Here is a 23,046-nt window from a genome sequence, read left to right as displayed (position 1 = left end):
CCTCCGAGCTTCCAGAACTGTGAGAAATACCAGTCAGGTTTTTGCATATTGTAAGAGCCCAAATGGACTAAGAAATATTGTTAAGTACTCTTTTGTATCTGATGTCGTTCTTTTAGTGTGCTGTTTCTGAGATCATGCATGTTGTATGTATCAGTAGTTTACTTTTATTATTGAATAAGAATGCCTAGATTTTATTAGTCCATTTATCAGTTGATGGGCATTCAGTTGTTACTAATTCAAGGCTATTATTAAGGCAGGATAGTAAGAAGCTAGAAAAATTTCTTAACAAGTGGAATCGGGAAACTGAAACAGATCGCTACACAAACTGGCAGAGCAATTTACAGTCAGATACAAAAGGTCACCTCCCCAGAGAAAACATCTAGGCCTCAGTTGTATTTCAGCTCCAGGCCCAGAAAAACAGCAAAACCTGGACCAACTGCAGCAACTGATGATCCCCCCGCCCTGTCACTAACCCTGTGGAGACCACAACCTGAAAGGGCACTTCTGAAGAACTATTGAATATTCTACTGAAACCTTCCCCTAAGTCCTCCCCTGAAATTCCTGCGTATAGGAGAGAAATAAAAGCCTCAAACACCATATGCTCTCCCTCTGGGAGGAAACAACGTAATTTCTTTTCCTTTACCCTTTTCCTCCCTCACAGGCATGCATCACCTAAACTCTAAGGGTCCCTGCAGACTTGCAGTCAGGGGAGCAATGGGCAGTGGCAACTCATCTCAGGCTAACCCCTGACCTTGTCTCTGACTCCCCAGTGAGCTAAGGCAGCCCAGCCTAGGCTTTCCTGTTGCTTTAATAATGTACCTTCATAGTCACCTAGACTCATGTTGTAAAATCTTTCCTACATGAAGTCAAGAACCCAATACCACTAGCTGGCCCTAGGCAGACTCACTCAGGGCCAGGTCTCCTGTCTGATAACATTATGAATAATACCGCCATGAACATCCACAAATACCTACCAGTGTATATGTAGACATATGTTTTTATTTCTCTTAGGTAGACACTAAGTTAGGGAATGGCTGGATTATGGGAGCCTTATGTTTACCTTTTTAAGAAAACTGCTAAACTTTTCTAAGTGACTGTAGCATTTTGCATTACTAGACTAATTTTTAATTCAGCATATTTTAATTGTCTTTATTTATTGTTTGTTTATAAATGAAATTCTACATTTGGAGCTGTTCTGCATTCTGTAATTTTTCTGAGAGTCTGCTTCTCAGTCTTTCTCTCTCTCTCTCTCTCTCTCTCTCTCTCACATACACACGCACACATTCACACATATGCACACACAGCAGAGCCATGCAAAAATTCCTTACACACATCTGCTCTTGATTTGGAGTATTACAGCCAGTCTAAGCAGTGGAGAAATGAACAATATATTGGATTTAGCCAATGAGTATAATTGATTATTCTTACTTATGTGATTAGCTTCCTTTGCAGACTCAGCCCTAGGACAAAGAACAAAATCTCTTTCTGGACAAACAAATAAAATAGCCAACAAATCTATAAGAAAATGGAAAATGGCCTGAAGCAGCTTGGTCTTATGTGAACCACAATATGATACCAGAGAAGAAGCTCTTTTCAAGAAGAGAGAAAACAAAACAACAAAAGAATTCTTCCTCTGGAGAAAATATTCGCTAACTACACATTTCACCATTTTAGAAAATGCCTTCATAACTGATTGTCATTCTCCTGAAAAACTGTCTTGTAGACTCTTCAGACAGACATGAAAAAGAATATTGAACTGACAAACATTCACCCCAAAGCAAGAGAATGGATTCCTAATGTTTTAAGAAATGCTTGTTCCTTTATATAATAATAAATATAACAATTTCAACCATAGTCTCTTACAATAAAAAGGCTTTTCTCTGGAAGAAAGATTAAAATAGGAATATACAAGCCAACATTTGCAAATTTATGAGCTTCTCAAAGCTTTTTTTTCTCTTTTAGATCAATCTGCGAGTTTGATTTGCTACACTATTTTTAAAAACTAGATGGGAATCATAGGGGATAAAAAAGAATTCTAAGAAGAATTAGCAAAACTGGCACCCTGTCTCATTCTATTACTTTACCTTTAGCCTGATCTTTACTCCTAGTTCTGTCTTATGTTATTTAAGAAGCTACAATCTTCCTTAAGCCAATAGTAACATGTGCTAATAAAAATTTATTTTGTTAATAAGAGAATTTAGGATTACCCCAAATTTTCAATTCTTACCCAAGAATAAAAACATGCCTGTCTTTTCGTGTTTGATAGCTTTTAAAGAGATTTAGATTATTATAAAAGTAACATTAATGACATAATCATATTAGATTAATCCACAATAAGTAAACTACCTTGAAAAATGTCCTTAATAGGAGACTTCCAGCCAAGACGGAGGCATAGCCAGACAGGCTGCCTCTCCCTCCACAACGAAGAAGGAATACAACTACCTCAAAACTGGAAACAACCAGAAGTTCCAAAAAATCAAACTACATGGAAGTCCAGCAAACAAAGATATAAAGAAGAAATACTCATCCACACAGATAGGCGGGATGGAGCTGGGGTGGAGAGGACACGGTATGGTGGTGGCACCAGCAGTGGCAGCAGAAGGCTGGCAGAAAGCACAGTCACACATTTTTAAAAGTCAGGAGGGACACCTGGGGAGTGTTCCCAGCTCCTCACTGGACCTTGAAGCTCATGGTCCCAGCACCAGGGAAAATCAAGCCTCATTGCTTCTGACTGTGCAAACCAGTGGGGGGTTGGGGTAGAGGCAGAACCTGCCGGTCTCTCAGCAGAGTCTGCTTGTTTAAAGGGTACCCATGGTCCTGGAGTGTCCCCAGTCCCACCCACTCTGGGAACAACGGCCAGGGCAGCAGCTAGAGAGGCGCCAGTCCCATACAGAAGTGGAAGAGGTGCCTGAAAAAGGGGCAAGTGCTGGGCAGGCAGCGTTGTTACCACTTGGACCCCTCCCCCACACAGCGCCACAATGTGGTGAAACAAGTCGCCCTGTACTAACGATTCCCTAAGGCTTCGCCCCTTATCACGTAACAGGAGCGACAGTTCTACCTGGGACATGAAGGCAAACAAACACAGGAGCCTGTCAGAATGAGGAGACAGAGAAGTATGGCCCAAAAGGGGGAATGCATCAAGGTTCCAGGGGCAGAACTAAGCAACGAGGAAATAGCCAACCTCACAGATGAGACAGACAACCTAACAGATGCAGAATTCAAAACACTAGTGATGAAGATGCTCACAGGCTTGACAGATATGCTTGAGTATGGGAAAAACATAAGAGAAGTGAAGGCTATGCTAAGTGAAATGAAGGAAAATCTACACAAAACCAATGGTGAAGGGAAGGAAACTGGGGTTCAAATCAATAATTTGGAACATAAGGAAGAAAATAAAACAGTCAACCAGTGCAAAATGAGAAAGCAAGAACTGAAAAAAAGTGAGGAAAACTTCCCAAATTTTGGGAAGGAGATGGACATACAGGTCTATGAAGCACGGAAGGTCCCAGGCGAGCTGGACCCAGAGGGAACCACAATAGGAAGCATCATGATTGCAAGTCCAAAGGGGAAAGATAAGGAGAGAGTCCTAAGGGCAGCAAGAGAGAGGCAGAGAGTTGCCTACAGGGGGGTGCCTATAGGACTATCAGCTGATTTCTCAGAGGACACTTTGCAGGCAGGAAGGGACTGGCAAGAAGTATTCAATGTGATGAAAAGCAACCTACAACCAGGACTACTCTATCCAGCGAGGCTATCATTTGAAGTGGAAGGGCAGATGAAGCGCTTCCCAGACAAGGTAAAGCTAAAGGAGTTCATCGTCACCAAGCCATTATTATATGAAATGTCTGAGGGACTCACTTAACGAAATAGAAGATCAAAACTATGAACACTGAAATGACAACACACTCACAACTATCAACAACTGAATCTAAAAAATAAAAACAAAACTCAACTAAGCAAACCAGAATAGGAACAGAATCATAGGTATGGGGATCATTTGGAGGGTTATCAGCTGGGAGGGGGAGTGGGAGAAATGACGATATTGTGCAGGAATTAAGAAGTACAATCGGTTGGTACAAAATAGACAGGGGGAAGTTAAGAATAATATAGGAAAGGTTGAAGCCAAAGAACTTATATGCACAACCCATGGACATGAACTAAGGGTGGTGGGACTGCTGGAGGGAAGGGGGGTACTGGGCAGAGGGGAGCAATTGGGAAAAAATGGAAATACTGTAACAACATAATCAATAAAATATACTTTTTTTAAAAGACAGTATAGGAAAGGAACTAGCCAAAAAACATATGTACAACCCATGGACGTGAACTAAGTGGGAATTCTGGAGGGAACTGAGAGTACCAGGTGGAGGGGAGCAAAATATTGGGACAACTGTAGTAGTGAAATAAATAAAATATATATATATTTTTTAAATGTCCTTGGTGTACATTTTAGGCATGGTGGCTAAATGTCCATCTCACTTGTTTTAGGCCATTTGCTCTTTGTTATGAGGGATAACATAACTCCCATCAATTGCACATGTGCTTTTCTGGGTTTTCTATGAGTTGGATGACTTTGACTTGACCCAGTTCTACTCACCAAGCTCTTATGACAAGTATCAGTCATTTATAGAATTCACTTACAATTCAATTACAAATTTTATAGTTATCATCAACAAAGAATTTAGACTTTCTATTTAAGATTATATTGTATATAATACACCTAGAAGTTCTTCTGAATCCATATCATATTCAAGGCAGAATTTAGAAATGTGTTTTGGGCCTCTTGCCCCTCCCTCAGCTATCTTTTCTCAGGACATACCCATGTTTGCAGCTGCTGTGGCCTTATTGTTGCCTCATGACCTCTCCAGAGCCCAGTTCCAGCCTCATCACCAAGTTATTGGATAAAATTAGACACTTGACTAGAGGAATTTAATCCATTGGCTGAACAATAACTATGATTCCCTCTCCAGAGAATTTGAATCAAGAAGCAAAATGCCTATTGGAAAATGGTACAGAGATCTAGCACTGAAAGCTCATGTAGAGGTAAAGCCAGATTTAGGGCAATGTCACACACTGACATTATGAAAGTTTGCAAAATATGAGTGAGCAGAGGAGGGTAACCTACCAAAAGTAAAACAAAACAGAGATAAGAGACCAAACAGAAGGAGAAAAAGAAATAAGAGAGAAGGTAGAATTGATCTAATCCTGACATTGCAATTCTTTTTAGTTTGCAAAATGTTTGGCTATATGTTATTTTCAGATTTCTAGATCACAGATGACTTTAGGATTATTTATCAAGGTCTTATATGCAATGCGTGTACTAATCAAACATAACTCTCAGGAATTAATTGTAACTTAATTTTTTTCTCCTGCTTCCCCCCTACATTTTATTTGGGGTGGGAGAGTTCCTTACTATCTCAGTTTGAAATATCTTTCCTGCTCCTTTTTATATAATATAACATCTTATAGTCAACTCAAATAGTAAACAAAAGTCTCAAATATTGCTATTTAGAAAGTCCTGTTCCAAGTGAGGGACAAAGCTTCCAACTCACTCAAAGTTTTATAGCTGCCTCCTGTGTGATGAGGAAATGGTTCTTCTCCGTGGGCCTCCCATGTTTCTGCATATCTTGCTAGAGGGGCACTGACTTTCCTTTGTTCTGTACTATCTTTTCAAGAATCTTTGTCTAGTGAACAGACTTCAAAGACTGAGATAGTGTCTCCCTGAAGAAGAGCAGACTGATGGCTATCCAGTATAATAAAGATAATGTCTACCTCTGGAGAAAAGGGCAGGCATGTTTGCTGCCTATGAGAAAATATTCAGGCTCCTTCAATTTAGAGTTTTTCTTCTATAATCTACTACATGTTCAGGTGAAATCGGCCCTCTTTGCATCACCCTGTGGAAACTAAGGCTCAGCGAACTATCATAAAAGTACCATTACTGTAAAGAGTAAGTTGTGTGTCACCTTTGGTGCTATGGATATTGTTTAGATTACCACGAGAAAAACAGAAAGAAGGAAAGTTGAGAGGCTCATGAACATTCAAAGAAGGCAAAAAAGATGATCGGTTTGAAGGCTAAGCTCTACCATAAACAACACCATGCTGAGAAAATGCAAATGAAAAAGACCAAGATGCATGAAAATCAAAAGAACAATGAAAAGACTCCACAGGGAGCAGTACCTGCATATCTATTGGACAGAGAGGGCCAGTCCTGAGCTGAAGTACTTTCCAATATGATTAAACACAAACAAAAAGAGAAAGCATGAAAATGGCAAGTCCCTCTGCCCAAAGTTCATGCCCAGGGAGAAATAGAGGTACTAAAAGTTATTCAAACAGGGAAGAGAAGGAAGAGAAGTATGGAAGAGATGGTTACTAAAGTCTGTTCTACTGGAAACCCACCTAAATAAGATTCATTAGAAGACTGGGCTTACATTTCAAGAAGGCCCATGTCACACATCCTGAACTAAAAGCCACCTTTTCCTGCCAAGACTTGGTGTAAAGGAGAGCCCCCAACCCCCACTTTATACAACTTCATGGGTTATTACCAAAGGTACTAACAAGTTGGGCCTTGTGACACAAGGAGGCAAGGTTATTTGGGGAAAATGTGCCCAGCTTACTAATTCTGAAAATGGTAGATGCATAAATGCAGTCTTACTGGTTAGACAGCAGTTTCATACAAGTAACTCCTTATAATTATTGAAGACTACACATCGATCAGGAAAACTCCTTTACTGTGATGTTTCTGAGTGCTATCAAGCAGCTTACGTATCTGCAGTTATCAAGAGAACTATTTATTGTATTGTAGAGAGCATTAAAATGGCCCGGTTTTACCAAAAAAAAAAAAAAAAAAGCTGGACAGTTAGACAGCTCTTCCTGCAGTTTCTCTGATTCAGATAAATGCATCTCTCAACAGGATTACACCACTACTTTTTTTTCTCAGCTCCAAAGTATCCTGTTGTCCACCTTTAGCCTCTACCCACTGCAATCCTATCTCCCATTGTGATGGTCCTGCTGAACAGAACCTAATCCAACATCACACTGCCTCTCGTCTGTGTAGGGTTCACCCTTGACCCTCAGAAGACATGTGTGCACCTTTGCCCTGGCAAATTTGTAGAGTGCAGACTAACACCAGAACAACTAACTGCCTCTCATTCTGCTCTGGCACTAGTCAGTCCAGACACCAATGGTCAGTGTCCTGCTCTATCAGTTAATCCTGTTGAAACTGCCTGTCCTAGGCTTGAAGGGAGAAGCAGAAACCACCTACTTCTATCCTTAGTGGGGCAAGAGGAACAAAGCACATAGCACAGCTCTAAGGAACACTTTTCACAAATTCTGGCTCCTGAATTTTCAGCACCTTAAACTTTATATCCTGTAGTGTTTGGAATTTTTATTTTAATTTACTGTTATATTTGCAATGTCTCATCTTTTCACTTGAGTCAGTTTTAGTGGGTTTCTGATAACCAAATGATCCTTAAAAAACAGATCAACTGTGATAATTTAATTTTTTTGTTTTTGTCCTCACAAACAGTAGGATTTATTTTGCGATGACAGCCCATGGACTTTCATGTGATTTTGATTCATTTTATAAAATGTGTGTTGATAAAAAGTTGTATCTAAATAATAAAATGTAAAAATTGTATGCCAAAATATTAGATACCTGGATGAAAGGAATACTGTAAATTCCTAGAAAGAAAAAAACTACTGAAATGGACTAAAGAAGTAAAAGAAAATTTGAATTGACCTTTAATAGGTAAAGAGATTAAATTAATAATCAAAAAATTCACCGGAAATAAAAGTCCAGGACCAGTTGGATTTACTAGTGAATTTTAACAAACTTTTAAAAAGTAAGTAACACCTTTTTTTTTTTTTACAAATTCTTCCCAAAAATAGAAGGGGGAACACAAGAAAAAAATATATAGTCCAATATCCCCTATGAATATAGACGCAAAAACCCATATCATATCACTAGCAAAATGAATCCAGCAACATATGAAAAGAATGATGCACCATAACTGTATGAAGTATGCCTTTTTATCCTGATTCTTTGACATCTGAGGATTTGCTGACTCTGGAAAGGCTGTCCTTCCCAGAGCTAGCCAAATCCTAGAGATAGTAAACAACACATCTGTTAGTGCTCCTTTGACATACAAACCAAGGAACCCAGGCTACATGTCTACCACCTCCTTTATCCAGCTCTCACAGGGCTCTGTACTCTGGGCCACTATTCACCTACCCCAAATACTCAGCCTGGTACTAACAATAGACTCTACACCCCAGGCCCACTAAATTATTCAAATTAGCCAGCCCTAAACCTGCTTGCCCTGCCTTTTCCATTCCTTCCCATGGAAACCTCAATATAGAGTCTTGCCCACATTTTCCCCTTTTTCTATCTCCTGACTCACCGTGGTGCTTCCCCCATGTGCCATCCCTCCCCCCATGGCATAGCACGCTGCTTCTAACTGGGAAAACTACCTTTTCAATGGCAATTGTCTCCTGGTCTATTGGTCTTATCACCCTGAATAATAAAACCTATGTTTTAAAACAGTGACAAGTATTGGTACTTACAAAATAGTCATGGGGTGATAAAGTACAGCATAAGGAATATACTCAATAATTTTGTAATAACTATGTATGGTGCCAGGTAGGTACTGAAAATATCAAGGGGAACACTTTGTAAAGTATATGATTATCTAACCACTATTTTATACACCTGAAACTAACATAAAATAATATTCAACATAAACTGTAATTTTAAAATAAAATTTAAAATATTTTAAATAATAATAAAAATAATGACAAGTAGAACTTACCCAGGAATGTAAGATTGGGACAACATTCAAAAACCAATCAATGTATAATAATATACAATGTTAGTAGAATAAAGAACAAAAATTACATTATTGTATCAATAGTCATAGAAAATGCACTTGATGAACTCCAACACTCTTTCATCATAAAAAACACTCAGCCAACTTGTAAGAGAAGAGAGTTTTCTCAACCTGATCAAAGGCATGTACAAAAATCCCACAGCTAACACTGTATTTAAGGGTGAAAGATTGAAAATTCTCTCCCTAAGATCAAAGACAAGAATGTTCCATCTTAACACTTCTATTTGCCATTACACCAGAGGTTCTAGACACAGCGATTAGGCAAGATTAAGAAATAAAAATCTAAGGCAGACTTAGAAGCCTAAGGTTAAAGATGGAGAGGCCACAAAATGGAAGGACTCTGGGTCCCTAAATCATTGCTTGAAAGAGGCAATCCATGAGAGCTTCCACCCAGAAACACCCCCGTTAGGGAGTTTAGCAAGGAGGAAATAATCTTTTATAATTTTAAGCCTTTGAAATTGGGGGATATGTATATTTTACAGCAGTTAGTGATAAAGATACAAATGCAATTGAGAATGAAGTATAGATTATACTCCACAACTAAGAAGGAATACAACTACCTCAAAACTAGAGACAATCAGAAGTTCCAGAAAATTGAGCTGTATGGAAGACCAACAAACAAAGATATAAAGAGAAGTAGTCATCCAGGCAGGTAAGAGGGATCGAGCCAGGGCAGAGAGGATGCGGTGTGGTAGTGGCAGCAGCACAGCAGCGGCAGGCTAGTGGAAAGTGCAGTCACACATTTTAAAAAGTGGGAAGAGACACCTGGGGAGCACTCCCAGTGCCAGACCAGACCCCACAGCTCACAGTTCAGCTCTGGAGAAAAAAAAACCTCATTGCTTCTGACTGTGAAAACCAGTGGGGGTTGGAGTGGAGGAAGAAAATGCTGGTCTCTCAGCAGAGTCCACTTGTTTAAAGGGCCCCCATGTCCTAGAACATCTGCAGACCCACCCACCCTGGGAACAAAAGCCAGGGCAACAACTAGAGGGGCACCAGTCCCATACAAAAGTGGGAGAAGCTCCTGGAATAGGGGCAAGTGCTGAGCAAGTGGCATTGTTTCCTCAGACCACTCCCACACACAGTGCCACAACATGGTGAAATGGGTCACCCAGTACTGACGAATACCTAAGGCTCTTCCCCCCTTAACTGTATCAGGTGCACACAGCTCTATCTAAAACACAGAGGCAAACAAACACAGTAGCCTGTCAAGATGAGGAGACAGAGAAGTATGGCCCAAAAGGGGGAACAGATCAAGATTCCAGTGGGAGAACTAAGCAACAAGAAGATAGCCAACCTAACAGATGTAGAGTTCAAAACACTGCTGATAAAGATGCTCACAGGCTTGACAGATATGCTTAAGTATGGCAGATGCATAAAGGAAGAAGTGAAGGCTATGCTAAATGAAATGAAGGAAAATCCACACAAAACCAATGGTGAAGGGAAGAAAACCAAGGTTCAAATCAATGATTTGGAACATAAGGAAGAAAAAACGAGTCAAACAGTACAGAGTGAGGAAACAAAAATTGAAAAAAATGAGAGGCTTAGGAACCTCTGGGACAACTTTAAACATACCAATATCCGAATCATAGGGGTGCCAGAAGGAGAAGAGGAAGAGCAAGAAATTGAAAGCTTAAGTGAAAAAATAATGAAGGAAAGCTTCCTAAATTTGGTAAAGGAAATAGACATACAAGTCCCAGAAGCACAGAGTCCCAAACAAGCTAGACCCAAAGAGGACCACACCAAGACACATCATAATTAAAATGCCAAAGGTTAAGATAAAGAGAGAAACTTAAAAGCAGCAAGAAAAAAGCAGAGAGTTACCTACAAAGGGGTGCCTATAAGACTGTCAGCTAATTTCTCAAAAGAAACTTTGCAGGCAAGAAGGGACTGGCAAGAAGTATTCAAAGTGGTGAAAAGCAGGGGCCTACAACCAAGATTACCCTATCCATCAAAACTATCATTTAGAATGGAAGGGCAGGTGAAGTGCTTCCTAGGCAAGGTAAAGCTAAAGGAGTTCATCATCACCAAGTTATTATTATATGAAATGTCAAAGGAACTTACTTAAGAAAAAGAAGATCAAAATTATGAACATTAAAATGACAACATAGTCACAATTATCAATAACTGAATCTAAAAAATAAAAACGAAATCCAACTAAGCAAACCAGACTAGGAACAGATTCATAGGTATGGGGATCATTTAGAGGGTTATCAGCTGGGAGGGGGAAGAGGAAGAAATGGGGCAATGGTACAGGGATTAAGAAGCATAATTGGTTAATACAAAATAGACAGGAGGGAGTTAACCCTTTCAGTGCCAACATCGCTGTGAACAGTGCTAACAAATTTTCCCAAAAGTGCCAGCGTTGCTTCCAGCGACTCTTTTTTCAGTGCCTATAAATGTAAATAACAATGGAATAATTCATATTTTATGTTTTGTTCTCTTTTTTTTGTACCTCAGGTTATATATTGATATAACTTTTTCTCATGTTGATCCAAATTTCAAATTACACATGGCACTCAAAGTGGTAAGAATAATATAGGAAAGGGTGAAGCCAAAGAACTCATATGCACAACACATGGACATGAACTACGGGGGTGGGGTTGCTAGAGGGAAGAGGGGTACTGGGCAGAGGGGAGCAAAGGGAAAAAAATTGGGACTACTCTAACAATATAGTCAATAAAATATATTTAAAAAATAAAAAGAAATTAATGAGGCAATTAATATATGTAAAGTGATTAGCTTTACAGTGTCTAACAGGTACTGTGTTCAATAAATATGTTCAAATAATCTCTATGATTAATATAAATTAATGATGTGATTTTTTTTTTGCCAAAAAAGAAAAATGAATAGATTATAAAATTAATTTTGGCTATTTAACTGTCTAGCCATTAAGGAGAAATAAAATTAGACCCTTATGTCATACACAGTAGTGAATTGCAGGTGGATTAAAGAGTTGGTTTTAAAGCAACAAATCTTGTAAGAAGTGTTGGTGAGTATATACGCAAATTTACTTTTTAATCAAGACTTGAAACTCTGAAGATATTTTAAATGTAGCCAATTACAAGTAAATATGAGAAAATTTAAAACTTTAATGTTATAAAGATTAGAGACTGGGTCATTAAATATTCTGCAACTTCCTCCTCTCCATCTCTCAGGTCACTCACTCTGAGGGCCTTCGCTGCCACGCTGTGAGAGACCCACATGGAGAGGAACTGCAGACTTCCACCCAGCCAGTTCATACATATGTATGTGAGCAGGTGACAGACGCTCTTCTAAGAGCTTTACCTACTTCAGTTCATCTAATTCTCATACCTCTTTGAGATAAGTTTGATGATCTTCTTTTTATAGATAAAAAACTGAGTCACAGAAAGCTTATAAAACTCCCCCAACATCACACAGCTGATATTGCCTCTTATATTCATGCTCTAAATTATACACATGACTAGGTTATTAATATGATTTGGAGGTGAAAGCAGAGAGCTGGAGGGTGGAAGGAGGAAGAAGTTAAATGAATTTAGAAAAAAATGGCTGAATGAAGAAAATATTATAATATCATCAAATTTACACATTTGTAATATTAGTGTATGTATATAAAGCCATTTTTACTAGTAAAAATAAATAAATACTAAAGAATATACCAGAAAAATTTTAAACTGTTTAATCCCACACAAAGAGAAAATTGTCATAATTATAATGAATTCGCCACGGTTCCTATTTTTATTGACATTTCACTCATTTAACAAATATTTAAGGAGCACCTACTGTATGCCAGGCAGTATACTACATGCTGTGAATAAGATATGGCCTCTGTCTACCCAAGGCATTGACAGTAGTGGGAAATGGAGACTAGCAAATGTGCTATACAATGAAGTAATGTGACTCTCCACACATCTGTAATCCCAACAAGACAGACATAATTTGTTTTCAAGTAGCACTAAAAAAATTAATTAAGTGCACATTGATATCTGCAAATCCAGTGTGATAATCAATCAGCTATGCTAACCTTCCTCACCTCCTCCTAGCAAACCTTCCCATGCAGCTAGGCTAAAATAATATAGGTGCAGCTAGCATTACCCCCATGGGCTCAAGCGAACATAAAATCTAAACCAAAAAGGAATGGAACAAGAAGCAAATATTTGATTTGTCAGCTTTTTTGAGATTTCTGAATTTTAGTACATGACCAATGCTTTGACCATAGCAAAAATAAGACGTCATATGTATCCTTTGATCCAAGATTTAAGTTAAGTGGTTTGAATTTATACACAGAAACTAATTCCATAAATGCACAAGTATATGCTGATTCCATTTGGATGGACACTTTCTGCAGTATCATTTCTCAGGATTCACACAGAGAGTGGTTGGAGTCTTTTTCCAGAACCACTCTTCAAATTACTTTATACATCGAAGTCTATTATACTAATAAAGCATTTGCTGAATGAGTATTTTAGAACATCAAATCTGATTTGGCAAAAAAATCCTCCCAATTAAAATCCTCGTGTAGAAACCAAAATATCCCAAGTAAGGGAACATTTGATTATTAGAGACTCACTGGAACAAAGTGTGCTGGTATTTATTCCTATTTCATAAACTACCTTAAAAACAGACATGGAATATGTTTTTTCCTATGAAAGTACATTAAGGCAAAAGAAGGGCATTAAGCACCTCACTGCAAAACAGGCAGGCGAGAAACAAGAGACTAAGGCCCACTGGGCAGGGCATTGTCTCTCTTCAATTTTATAATTCTGGGAATCTTGCAAAAAGAGCCTACAAAAAGGTGTAGAACTTTCCTCTGAAGCACCACCTAGTGCACTGACATGTAGTATTCAACCTTTTTTGAATGAATGAATGAATGAATGAATGGTTCTCCAACTGATTTTTCTACAACTCACCCTTTCTCCTTACAATCCAGTCACACTGGTTTCTTTTGGCCTTTCATGTTCCTCCCTCAGGGCCTTTGCACTTCCAGACTCTGCACCAAAAATCTGTTCCCAATTTGCCCACAGGTCTCCACTCACTATTTCGCATTTTAAAATTTCCTTCCCTGGCTCCCTTATCCAAAGAAACCCCACCTTCCAGACTCACATTCTTTAGTTTTTTCTTGTTCCATTTCCTTTAGCATACATCACTCCCTGGTATTCTCTTTTTCATTTATTTTTTACTTGTATATTGACTGTCTCCTTCCCTGTAGATGGTGAGCTCCATGAGAACAGAACCTTGCCTTGTTCAGTCACTGCTATTAGTGCCTAGCACTTTGCCCGGCACACAACAGGCACTCAATCAATATTTGTTGAATGAATGAATGAATGAATGAATGAGAGAGAGAGAGAGAGAGAACACTAACATAGAAAGACTGAAAATGCCTGTTGAAGCTCAAGTTAGACACTTCCATGGAATTTTCTTTGAAAATTCACTGAAATACTGGAATAGACTCAGTATTCTATTCTTTTAAAGATTATTAAGTGACTAAATCATGCTGGATTTTTCTACTGGAATATCACAAGGCCAACAGCAGTTTTTGCCTCAGTGCATTCTCTTTTATTTCCTGCCCAATCTGGGTCAAGGTTGAAAAACCAGAAGAAAAGATGAGAGAGACCACTCATTAAATCAACAGTTCCAGTTTTATTTCCCTGTTGTCTAGTCCATTCATGCCGCAGACCAGCCTCTTAGACACCCCACTACTCCACTTTCTTCTTCTCAAGTTGTAGCATTGATACGGCTATTAAGAGTGTTAATGACATCATGTTTCTATAATGCTGACAGGTACCATATAATTTTTTAAAACATAATGAAAATATTGTTTTCTTTTCTTCTTGTTTGTTTTTTTTTTCTTCTTTGTTATTGTTTCTAATACAGGGTCCAGGGTTTCATCTCCTCCCTCCCACAAATGACAGAAAATCACCACCATTATATAATTGCAATGTCAATGGGTCTTGGAGGTAAGTGCCTGTTTTGTAAACCACAGCTCTCCCTGTCTCCTGACACTGAACTAAGGGATATGTTGGTAAGCACGATAATGATAATGGCTCCAAGAGCCTATTCTGTTAGGTGTCATTACTGCAGGAATCAGCAGGCACCCAGGCCACACCTTAGTCACAGAGGCTGATTGCATTCTAACCGTTAACACTGCAGTTATACAAACACTCCTGATGACTTGGTTATTCTCATTATTTTTATCATATGGGGACTCATTCAAGTGTTTTGTTAAAATATTGTAAGTATATCTGCTGATGCATACCTCCACAGATTTTACTCTGCTTTCTGTCGCCTCCACGTTGTTTGGCTTATTTACCAGAACAAGGAAGGGTATGTGCCAAAGGGTTTTCAGTTTGCTAAAAATTCTGATAACTTCTGTGCACTCCTCACAGTAGCTATTCAGACAAGGCATCCACTTCCCACAAGTGGGACGGTCAGTGAAAATGAAAACTTTGCTACCAGTCAGTTGTGGGAAAGCTAATACAGTGAGTGCCGGAGCCTGAGGTTTTTCAGACAGTTTATAGAGTAGCAGCAGCACACTGATCACCATCTGTCAGAAGTCAGGGGTGGAGTCATGTAACCACTGGAGTATCCTAGAAACTGATGTCCAGGATGCTGAACACCTACTCTGGGATCTTCACATCTCAAACATGCCAAGTACCTTCCTAATTCAGGTCCTTCCAAAATGCTTATTTTCTGTCTGCCTGGAACTTGATCTTCTCAAATCCATGAAAACTTAATTTCTGAGCATCTAGGAAGTCTTGGCTGCAGGCAACAGAATGCCCGAGTAAAAGTGTCCTTAACAATGAGAACTGACTTTCCTTACCTAACAATATTCCATAGGCATGTAGTTCTGGATGGACTCAGAGGTTCCAAGTTATGTTAGAGCCAGGGGTGAGCTTCTGCCATTTTCTTCACTTTTCCCTCGTTGTTACAGGTGGCTACCACAGCTCCAAGCATCATGTTCTCACACAACAATATCTAAAGTAGGAAAAAAGGGAAGGGTTTTCTCTAACGTGTTTCTCTCTTTATCAGGCAAGAAAATCTTTCCCCAAAGTGTCTCTGTCCCTGCAAACTTCCACTCAGACAGCATTGAACAGGATGTAATCATATGCCCACACCCTATATGCCAGGGAAGTGGGGGTCTGGCAGTTTTAGTCTCCAAAGTAGGCCAATGTTTTTAGCAAAGGAGAAGGGCTGTTGAGCAGGCAATCAACAATGCCCACCACAGCAGGTTCTTCCATTTATATGTCCTTATGATAATACCCTGTACCTCTCCTTCGTACTTCTTATAACAACTGCTATTATGTAATTAACCTCTTTGAAATGTAAACTTCATGAAGGCAAAGTCTATCTTACTTGTCCATCATTATACTTCTGCTTCTTAGCACAATGCCTGGCCCCAGGCCCAGCTACATAATTTGTAGGACCCATGCAAAATGGCAAGCAGGGCTCCTTGTTCAAAATGCAGGACAGAAGTACTATTAAAAGTATTAAATTATAAAGTGTTTTCTTTCCATGTTCTCCCTCTCTCAACTTGTCATGGTGTTTTTATTTGCTATTTATGATTGTTCAAAGAAAAATTCAAACTGGAATTTGTTAGGATAAATTTTTACCATTCATCTTTATATCATGCGTTGCCAGCTTTAAATGCAAATATAAATTCATCTGAGGCATATGTGGAATCATCAAAGCAACAATTGTATTTTGTAGCTCCCAAGTACAAATGTATATTCTTTCCAGAATAGTAGAAATGCTGCACACAACTAACTCAACTCTTAATTCACTCCTTTATATATGCCCATCCTACTAACACCATCTAACCTGAGTTTACTGAAGAGTAGGGAATGGCTGAAAGGAAAAAGGTCTATCTTTCTCTTTCTATATCATCATTTTCAGTGAAACAAAACTCATAAAGAATATGATAAGTTTCCTGGATCGTCTATGTGTCTTTGAAAGTTCTGGTTTGAATGTATGGCCTCTTGGAGCTGTGAGCACTGTGCATACTTTATCCTGGATGTAACATGCTTCCCTTGCACTTGCTTCAAGTCTCACTGAACTCCTATTCAATATGGGTCTCCTGGAATTCTGTACTCATGGGCATCATGTATGCTGTGTAGAAACAGGGAAGTAAGGAATGAGGGAGACACACATGTTGTGTGTGTATATTTTTTCTTCTCATGTGTGTGCTTTATTATCCCATCAGACTTCACTTACAAAACACATATTCAACCATAAAATTATTAAGAACTTCAGGATGACAATAGCGAAGCATTAAATTAAGTGCAAGTCCTCCTGAGCATGGGAGCCTCTATAACAAGACAGGTCACCTACCCATGATGCTGGGTCTGTCTAGCCCACCTAGGTGCTCAATAAATATTTAATGAATGAGTGAGTGACTGAGTGAGTGAATGCATCTCTTTGAATTGCTTTCTGATTACTTCCATATGAATGAGCTGCTCAGGTTCCTAAAGCATTTTCTTATTCATTAAATTACATTCAGGTGGGAGGCATACTAAGCTCTCAGTAGCTCAAGGACATAGAAATGACCTAAAAAGGGGGAAAAACTGGGCCATAGGGGCTCCAATATGAAGTCAACAGTACAAAGTAAGGGTCCCAAAAGATCACAGAAAACTTGGGTTGGGGCTTCTGGGCCTCAGTATCTGTGGGGGTCCAATCTCTGCACAAGATACCTGAAGTGGGGCCAACAAACTGAACAATTTGGTATCAACTGCATTGACCACCATGTGACTGATGCTCCCTGGATTTGTAAAGTAGTGGCCTGGCCTGAGCATTGTGGTTGCCTGTGATCAGACACACAGAGTTGATAAGGAACAAGAGGAATCTAATGAGCCTGGACAAGATATTAAGATCCTAGCAGAGTGTGCTAATTTTAAGGTGGTATCTCAGTCCATAAAGAAACAGTCTTAAACTAAAAATTAAGACCAAAATCAAGTAGAAAGGCCAACAGTAAATACACAGTTTGACTCAGTAGAGACACAGGTAGTGCCTGTTAAGTTACAAACAAATTAAAAAATAAACAAAAACAGTAAGTGTGGAAGTTATTACCATTTCATACAGGTATCTCTTACCTCCCCAACAAAAGTATAAACTTTTCAAGGACAGGGTCAGCTTTTTAGGCAGGGCCAGCTAAATTTTCATACTGGCTTCTCTATGTTTAATAGGCAAGCTACTATACATCACTGAGCCTTTCTCCTTATCTCTAAAATGAAAAAAGCAATGCTTATATCACAGGATTGATATGATGGCTACATGTAAACCACCAAGCACAGTACCTTCCATATAATAATTCTAAAAACAGATGGTGGCCAGTATTATTATTATTTTAGCTTTTATATTCTCCAAGACACTTGTGAGTTTGATCACTTTAAAGGCTTGTATTATGAAATGCTTAGAGAGAGTCTAAGCCAGAGTATGTATTTTAATATCAAAAAAGCTACTTCTCTGTTCAAAAACTTTCAGCTGTGCAAAATTCTTGCAAAATTAAATTCTTGCCTTGGCATTTAAACCAACTACACCACTGCCCAAACTTATTTTCCTATACATACTTCCTAACAGTCCCTATGCTGCAGTCAATCTTGACAACCCACCATTCTCCTAAATAATGCAATACTAATGGTTTTCTGGTTTTGGTCATGCCGCCTAGATATTTGACTTACCCTCATTCATCACTTTCCAAGGTCTATTGATTCTCTGCACCTGTCTGTAATATCTGCTTCTTCAGTGCCTCACTTTTGCCTTCCCTCATCTATCGAGAAGATTTAACATATATGTTCATTTTTTAAAAACAAATAAGTTAAGGAACATAAAATGGAGTGAAAAGAGCCTCTTCAACAAATGGTGTTGGGAGAACTGGACTGGGACACTCAAGATGAATCAAAGACTTAAATGTAAGCCGTGACACCATAAAAGTCCTAGAGGAAAACATAAGCAGGAAAATTTCAGATATCCCACATAACAATATCTTCATGGATACATCTCCTAAGGCAAGAGAAATAAAGGAAAGAACAAACAAATGGGACTACATCAAACTAAAGAGTTTCTGCTCAGCAAAAGAAAACATCAGCAAGATAAAAAGGGAACCAACCATATGGGAAAATATATTTGCCAATGATACCTCAGGCAAGGGATTGATCTCCAAAATATATAAAGAACTTATATAACTCAACATCAAGAAGACACACAACCCAACCAAAAAATGGGCAAAGGACCTGAACAAACACTTCTCCGAAGAGGACATACAGAGGATCCAAAGACATATGAAAGAATGCTCAACATCACTAGCCATCAGAGAGATGCAAATAAAAAACTACAATGAGATACCACCTCACACCAGTCAGAATGGCCATCATCAACAAATCAACAAAAAACAAGTGCAGGCGAGGATGTGGAGAAATGGGAACCCTACTGCACTGTTGGTGGGAATGCAGACTGGTGCAGCCACTATGGAGAACAGTATGGAATTTCCTCAAAAAACTAAAAATGGAGCTGCCTTTTGAACCAGCAATTCCATTGCTAGGATTATATCCAAAGAACTCTGAAACACCAATTCGAAAGAACCCATGCACCCCTATGTTCATAGCAGCACTATTTACAATAGCTAAGTGCTGGAAACAACCTAAGTGCCCATCTGTAGATGAGTGGATCAAAAAACTATGGTACATTTACACAATGGAGTACTATGTAGCAGAAAGAAAGAAGGAACTTCTACCATTTGCAGCAACATGGATGCAACTAGAGAGAATTATGCTTAGCGAAATAAACCAGAAAGGAAACTACCTTATGCTATCACCTATTACAGGAGACTAATGAACAACACAAACAAATGAGCAAAATTGAACCAGAGGCACATAAACAAGGAGTAGACTAACACTGACAAGGGGGGGGGGGAGGAGGGGAAGGAGGGGAAGGGTCTAGTCAAAGCACATATATAAATGACCCATGGACGTGAACAACAGGATGGGGACTGACTGTGGGAGAAGGGGTGGGCAGGGTGCAGGGAAGCAATGGGGGAAAAAGTGGGACAACTGTAATAGAAAAACAAAAATTTTTAGTGGGGAAAAAAAATGAAAGCAAAATAAATTAGTAAATGAGCCAGCAAATGCCCCCTCCCCACCAAAAAATAAAATAAATAAATAAATAAGTTAGATTTATTTGTACCTTTTCCCAGGTTTTGAATTGGAAACCTCTTTAGAGATTTGCTTGTGAAAATGTCGTCTTTCTTTTTTCAGTGTCTACAGTTCTGCATAATCTTTAAAAAGTATTAGAGCCTTCCATTCTTTCTGTTATCTGTGTAAAAAACTACTTTCTACTGTGAACTTCCAAGCCTCATCCTTCAAATATACTCTCACAAGGTATTTTTTTGGCTTCAACCTTCTTGAGAACTAATAAACTCTTTACATCTGAAAAGAGACAAATTCCACCAAAAAATGTTAATTCACTGGAGATCAAGTGGAATTTTAAATGTCCAAGTATTTCTACAAAAGCTATGTTTCCAAATATTGTAAGTCCTCACTTAACGTCATCAATAGGTTCTTGAAAACTGCAACTTTAAGCAAAACAACATATAATGAACCAATTTTACCATAGGCTGATTGATATAAATAAGAGTTAAATTCCTAGGACATATTTCTGGGCACAAAAGTGCCACCAAATAAGACCCCAAACACTTGTAATGTTAAAGATTGAAGTAATGTGAGCTCCACAAGCATTTAAGAAAGATAACTAAAAATAAGTAAGATTATTATTTTCAACCCACTTGTCCCAGTTCAGGATCATGGCGGTAACCAGAGTCAATCCCGGCAGCTGGGGCACAAGGTGGAAACCAACCCTGGACAGAATGCCCTTCTACCACGGGGTGTATTCATACACACACACACACACACACACACACACACGCACACGCAGACACGGAATATGTAGACACACCAGTTCACCTTGCGTGCATATCTTTGGGAAACACAAGGAAACCATGTACATGGAATAATCCCACACAAACACAGAGGGAATGTGCAAATTCCATACAGACGGTGGCCCCAGCTGGGAGTCATTTTTTTCTCTTATGAACATTACAAAGGAACAACTTTGAACAAAACGTTACTCGAGGGTCTGCTGTACTGAATTTTACTTTACACAGCCATTGGTTTACAAATGTACAAATAAACGTATCTGAAGGGGATATGTTCCCAAGAACCCCAGTGGATACCTGAAACCTCAGATAGTACCAAACTCCACATATAATGTTTTTTGCTATACTTACATACCTAGGATAACGTTTAATTTATAAATTAGGCACAGTAGAGATTAACAGCAATAACCAATAATAAAATAGAACATTTATAACACTATATTATAATAAAGGTTATATGAATGTGGTATCTCTCTCTCAAAACATCTTACTGTACTGTATTCCCCCTGCTTGTGATGCTATGAGATGATACAATGCCTACATGATGAGAAGACGTGAGGTAGGTGACACAGGCATTGTGACGTAGTGTTAGGTTAGATTACTATAAGGGTTACTTGAACACAAGCACTGCAATACAGCAACAATAAATCTGATAACCCAGACAGCTATTGAGTAACTAGGGGTAGGGGAGGAGCCTCTACAGCCTAGAGATGCTGACAAAGGGATAATTCATGCCCTGGTCCGGGAGGAGCAAAACAGTGTGATATTTTATCACACTACTCAGGAAAATGTGCAATTTAAAATTATAAATTATTTATTTCCAGAATTTTCCATTTAATAATTTTGGACCGTGAATGTCGGCAGGTAACTGAAATCAAGGTAAGCAAAACATTGGAAAATGGGGCACGACTGTACTGCTAATCTCCTAATTTAAACATGAACAACTCCCCCCGGCTGGTGTGGCTCAGCAGACTGAGTGCTGTGGCCTGTGAACCAAAGGGCCTCCGGTCTGGTTCCAAGTCAGGACACATGCCTGGGTTGCAGGCCAGGTCCCCAGCTGGGGTCGTGTGGGAGGCAACCGCACACTGGTGTTTCTTTCCCTCTCTTTCTCCCTCCCTTCCCCTCTCTCTAAAAGTAAATAGCAAAATAATCTTTTTGTAAAATGAACAACTCCTTTGAGTTTAAACCTCCTAGGAGAGTTGCCTCTAGTTAAGAACTCTACTTCCACATTCTTAACCTACTCTAGTAGGCCTAGCTTGCACCATATCACAAAGATGGTTCCACTGCGATCTATACTTTGCCAAAGCCGTAGGTCACGTCTCCTTCCTTTTCAGCAGCAGTCCACACAGTTGCCCACTCCATCCTTGAAATACCTCCTTTCTTGGCTTCCATGACATCACACCCTTCTGGTTCTCCTTTTATCTCACTTTGCCACTATATTTTAGACACCTTTGCTGACTATTCCTCTTCTCCCCAACATTAAATACTGGCATGCACTAGGGCTATATATCAAACCCCCTTAGATCTCATCCAATCCAACAGCTCAAATTACACCTGCAAGATAATGAAAACCAAAACAAATCTCTAGGTTTGTCTTAGTCATGAAATTCAAGTTCTTAGATTTACACATCCAATGGCCTGCTGGACATCTCCACTTAGCTGTCTCAGAAACAACATGATTAAAACAACCCTTGACTCCACAGCTCTTCCCCAAACCAATTTTCCTCCAGTTTTACCCATCCCAGCAAAAGGCACCATCATCCTTCTAGTTTCTCCAGCCAAAAATTACCCTCCGTGTCCACTATCTGCTGATCCTGTCTTCTCTATCAAATCATTTCCAGAGCATCCATTTTTCTGCTTTTCCTCTAACCAAAGCCCTGGGTAAGACAACATCACTTCTCACCTGGACTTGACTCTCCCATTCTAATAATTTGTTGCTCTCCTGAAAAATATTCTCCATGATATTTCTTTTTTAAATGTTTGATCATATAAAATGAACGTTACCAGATGCTCCAGTAAAAAGAAAAAGACCAGTTTTAAACAATATGAAATATTTAGGAACTAAACGAGGTTGTCAGTTTCTCAGTATTATTTTTAAGTTGATAAATAGTATTAAATTGTGTTATTTATTTATTTTTAGAGAGAGGGGAATGGAGTGAGAAAGAGAGAGAGGGAAACATACAAGAGATAATTGATCCATTGCCACTCACATGCCCCCAACTGGGGACCTGGCCTGCAATGCAGGCATGTGCCCTGACTGGGAAC

The 23,046-nt window shown here is 39.0% G+C and overlaps 1 pseudogene; it reads left to right on the top strand.

Annotated features, from left to right (window-relative positions):
• Nucleotides 1-5,000: 5,000 nt before the first annotated feature.
• LOC150012064 (ribosome biogenesis protein NSA2 homolog pseudogene) overlaps nucleotides 5,001-23,046 on the top strand; it is a 39,989-nt pseudogene continuing 21,943 nt past the window's right edge.

The sequence above is a fragment of the Furipterus horrens genome, unplaced genomic scaffold (assembly GCF_987537825.1).
Source record: "Furipterus horrens unplaced genomic scaffold, mFurHor1.1.pri manual_scaffold_4, whole genome shotgun sequence".
NCBI lineage: Eukaryota > Metazoa > Chordata > Mammalia > Chiroptera > Furipteridae > Furipterus > Furipterus horrens.
The sequence above is the reverse complement of the archived record's forward strand: the minus strand, read 5'-3'. Positions and strand labels throughout refer to the sequence as shown.